This window comes from Penaeus japonicus, unplaced genomic scaffold (genome assembly GCF_977035675.1).
Source record: "Penaeus japonicus unplaced genomic scaffold, GWHDUDI00000001_assembly GWHDUDI00000038, whole genome shotgun sequence".
Taxonomy (NCBI): Eukaryota; Metazoa; Arthropoda; class Malacostraca; order Decapoda; family Penaeidae; genus Penaeus; species Penaeus japonicus.
This window is the reverse complement of record NW_028234440.1, coordinates 3030642-3035641: the sequence shown is the minus strand read 5'-3', so window position 1 is coordinate 3035641 and position 5000 is coordinate 3030642. Positions and strand designations below refer to the sequence as shown.

The 5000-nt window shown below is 36.5% G+C and overlaps 1 protein-coding gene across 1 annotated transcript in view; it reads left to right on the top strand.

Moving 5' to 3' along the window:
- LOC122262204 (uncharacterized) overlaps nt 1-5000 on the top strand; it is a 37316-nt gene that overhangs the window by 11393 nt on the left and 20923 nt on the right. The window lies entirely within an intron of this gene.

Sequence of the window (5000 nt, the reverse complement as noted above, 5' to 3'; positions counted from 1 at the left end):
GATGCAATCTGCGGGTGTTTCATGTGAGTCAATCTGTGGGTGTTTCATGCGATGCAATCTGTGGGTGTTTCTTGTGATGCAAGAAACACCTGAGGGAGGGAGTTGTGGGAACGAAATGGTCTTGTTTATAAAAATACGTTTCCTTTTCAAATTTTTATTCTTGTTTTTATTTTATTTTACAAGTGTAACGTACTTGTATGCGATGCAATCTGTGGGTGTTTCATGTGAGTCAATCTGTGGGTGTTTCATGTGATGCAATCTGTGGGTGTTTCATGTGAGTCAATCTGTGGGTGTTTCATGCGATGCAATCTGTGGGTGTTTCTTGTGATGCAAGAAACACCTGAGGGAGGGAGTTGTGGGAACGAAATGGTCTTGTTTATAAAAATACGTTTCCTTTTCAAATTTTTATTCTTGTTTTTATTTTATTTTACAAGTGTAACGTACTTGTATGCGATGCAATCTGTGGGTGTTTCATGTGAGTCAATCTGTGGGTGTTTCATGTGATGCAATCTGTGGGTGTTTCATGTGAGGCAATCTGTGGGTGTTCCATGTGATGCAATCTAAGGGTGTTTCATGTGAGGCAATCTGTGGGTGTTTCATGTGAGTCAATCTGTGGGTGTTTCATGTGATGCAATCTGTGGGTGTTTCATGTGAGTCAATCTGTGGGTGTTTCATGCGATGCAATCTGTGGGTGTTTCTTGTGATGCAAGAAACACCTGAGGGAGGGAGTTGTGGGAACGAAATGGTCTTGTTTATAAAAATACGTTTCCTTTTCAAATTTTTATTCTTGTTTTTATTTTATTTTACAAGTGTAACGTACTTGTATGCGATGCAATCTGTGGGTGTTTCATGTGAGTCAATCTGTGGGTGTTTCATGTGATGCAATCTGTGGGTGTTTCATGTGAGGCAATCTGTGGGTGTTCCATGTGATGCAATCTAAGGGTGTTTCATGTGAGGCAATCTGTGGGTGTTTCATGTGATGCAATCTGTGGGTGTTTCATGTGATGCAGTCTGTGGGTGTTCCATGTGATGCAATCTGCGGGTGTTTCATGTGATGCAATCTGTGGGTGTTTCATGTGATGCAATCTGTGGGTGTTTCATGTGATGCAATCTGTGGGTGTTTCATGTGATGCAATCTGCGGGTGTTTCATGTGATGCAATCTGTGGGTGTTTCATGTGATGCAATCTGCGGGTGTTTCATGTGATGCAATCTGTGGGTGTTTCATGTGATGCAATCTGCGGGTGTTTCATGTGATGCAATCTGTGGGTGTTTCATGTGAGTCAATCTGTGGGTGTTTCATGTGATGCAATCTGTGGGTGTTTCATGTGATGCAATCTGTGAGTGTTTCATGTGATGCAATCCGTGGGTGTTTCATGTGAGTCAATCTGTGGGTGTTTCATGTGATGCAATCTGTGAGTGTTTCATGTGATGCAGTCTGTGGGTGTTTCATGTGATGCAATCTGCGGGTGTTTCATGTGATGCAGTCTGTGGGTGTTTCATGTGATGCAATCTAAGGGTGTTTCATATGATGCAATCTGTGGGTGTTTCATGTGATGCTGTCTTTGGGTGTTTCATGTGATGCAATCCGTGGGTGTTTCATGTGATGCAATCTGTGGGTGTTTCATGTGATGCAATCTGTGGGTGTTTCATGTGATGCAATCTGTGGGTGTTTCATGTGATGCAATCTGTGGGTGTTTCATGCGATGCAATCTGTGGGTGTTTCATGTGATGCAATCTGTGGGTGTTTCATGTGATGCAATCTGTGGGTGTTTCATGTGATGCAATCTGTGGGTGTTTCATGTGATGCAATCTGTGAGTGTTTCATGTGATGCAATCCGTGGGTGTTTCATGTGATGCAATCTGTGAGTGTTTCATGTGATGCAATCCGTGGGTGTTTCATGTGATGCAATCCGTGGGTGTTTCATGTGATGCAATCTGTGGGTGTTTCATGTGATGCAATCTGTGGGTGTTTCATGTGATGCAATCTGTGGGTGTTTCATGTGATGCAATCTGCGGGTGTTTCATGTGATGCAATCTGCGGGTGTTTTTGTGATGCAATCTGTGGGTGTTTCATGCGATGCAATCTCTTGGTGTTTCATGTGATGCAATCTGCGGGTGTTTCATGTGATGCAGTCTGTGGGTGTTTCATGTGATGCAATCTGTAGGTGTTTCATGTGTTGCAATCTAGGGGTGTTTCATGTGATGCAATCTGTGGGTGTTTCATGTGATGCAATCTGTGGGTGTTTCAATGTCCTCCGAGTTATTTCGACTGTGCTGAAGAGGTCGGTCGCAATCAGCTGTGTCCGAATAACATCCTAGTGTTTGAAATGATTATCGTTACCCGCCTCTCAATTATCTAATGATTATTCACCACTAACCTGCCCACTAGTCATCATCACCGACCACCAGCCGACCTGACAACCTGTCAAGTCATCACCAACCAATCAAGTACATCTTCGCCCGGACAAGGGAGAGAGTGTGAGAGAGAGAGAGAGAGAGAGAGAGAGAGAGAGAGAGAGAGAGAGAGAGAGAGAGAGAGAGAGAGAGAGAGAGAGAGAGAGAGAGAGAGAGAGAGAGAGAGAGAGAGAGAGAGAGAGAGAGAGAGAGAGAGAGAGAGAGAGAATGAGAGAGAAAGAGAAAGAGAAAAAGAAAGAGAAAAAGAAAGAAAGAGAGAGAGAGAAAGAAGAAGAAGAAAAAAAAAAAGATACGCAGGACTTTTTTTCTTCTTCTGGCATTCACGACATCTATTTCCGGTGAATTCGATATTCCTCATTCATCAGCTTTTAGGATATTGGGAGTTGATAACACCATTCAAAATTTCTGACCAGAGTTTGTTGAATTCAAAGTCTTGAAAAGCGATAGCCCTAGGTCTTTACTGACTTATTGATTCTTGCGTGCAATCTCTTCCCGAAATGTTGTTTATTGCGTGTTGCCCCATTGCCGATAGACTTATTGTTGCATACTGTCCCATTACCGACATATTGATTGTTCTCATTCCGACATGTTGATTGTTGCATGTTTCATTGCCGACATATTACTTGTTGCATATTCCCACTCCGACATATTGATTGTTGCATACTGTCCCATTATCGACATATTGATTGTTGCATGTTGCCTCATTACCGACATGTTACTTGTTGCATATTCCCACTCCAACATATTGCTTATTGCATACTGTCCCATTATCGACATATTGCTTGTTGCATATTCCCACTCCGACATATTGCTTATTGCATACTGTCCCATTACCGACATATTGCTTGTTGCATGCTGTCCCGACTAGACTGTCAGCATAAGCCAACCTCAGGATACCCTCAGATAAGGATATTTGGTCCTTGAGAACCACAAAGTACAACCCGATTCTTAGTAAGCAATTTAATCATTTATTTACCCGGTGAACCTGACACATTAAGCTTTTATTTTATTTTATTTTATTTTATTTATTGTTACTGTTTTATGGAAGTTTAAACCGGTTTAGGTTCTATATATATTTGACCTATTATTCGAAACCAAGGTTTTTTGTTTGTTTGTTTGTTTGATAGAGGGTGGATTGGGTTGGGAGGAGAATGGGAAACAGGGGTTACATTCTCCGCAGATTTTATGAGGCCGCGCACGCGGTACTTGTCGCTTATGGGCCAACCCTGAGAAAATTCTCGTTTCTTGTAGTTGTATTGCTATTCTTTATGCTATTATTATTGTGATTATTATTTTTATTATTATTATTATTATTATTATTTTATTGTTTTATTGTGATGATATGGATAATGATTTTGATAATGATAATGATGGTAGTGATAACAATAATAATTATAGTGAGAGAAATGGTAGTTATAATAAGTATAATAATACTGAGAACGATGATGCGGAAAATGACAATCTTAATAGTTATAGAAATTATAATAATGGTGATGAAAGTAATATTATTAATAATGCTAACAATGCCTATAAATATCATAATGGTAATATTGATGATAATGATAATAGTAATTATGATAATAACAAAGATTAAGATAATGATCATGATAGGGATGGTAATGATATAATAAGTAATAATGATTGCAGAACTGTTATTATTCTGTATATATTTTGTTATGATTATTGTGATTATGATAATAGTACCAATAGTAATACTACTACTACTGCTAGAATTAGTAGCAGTTTAATTAGTAAAGGTACTACTACTACTCATACTTCATTTGATAAGGATAATGATAGCATTGATAGTGACTAAAAACAATGATAAGGATAATGAAAATATTAATGATGATAATATTAACGATGATGATAATATTAATGATGATAATATTAATGATAATGATAATATCAATGATAATGCTATTATTAATGATAATGATGATATTAATGATAATGCTATTATTAATGATAATGACAACGATGACCAAAACAAAGATAATGATAATAGTAATAAAGATTTTCATTATTTTCACTATCAACCATTACCATAACAAGATGTTGGTAATTGATATCAGCTTTTGTTTATTTATATAGATTCTTAAATAATTCTTATCGTGTGTTTTAGCTGGTGAATTTATGTGTTATTTTTCCGTTATTATTAATATTTATATTGACTGTCGATGAATTTTGTAATAAAGATGATGATGATAACCGTTGATTGTTGTTGATGTTTTCATTGTTATCATCATCATTACCATTATTATTGTTATTATCATGAATTATATTTTGTTGTAATTATTATTAGTTTTATTGTTATTATTGTTATTAATATTGTTTTATTATCATTGTTATTATCATTACTTTTACTGTAATTAAAAGGAGAGTGTTATTATTTTTATCATTATTATTGTCATTATTTTTATTATTATTATTATTATCATTATTTTTATCATTATCATTATTATTATTATTATTATTATTATTATTATTATTATTATTATAAAGGTATAGGTAAACCACTTTATTTTTCTTGATCCATCCAATGGTCAAATGATCCGTCAATTTACTGCACCACAATTCGTCT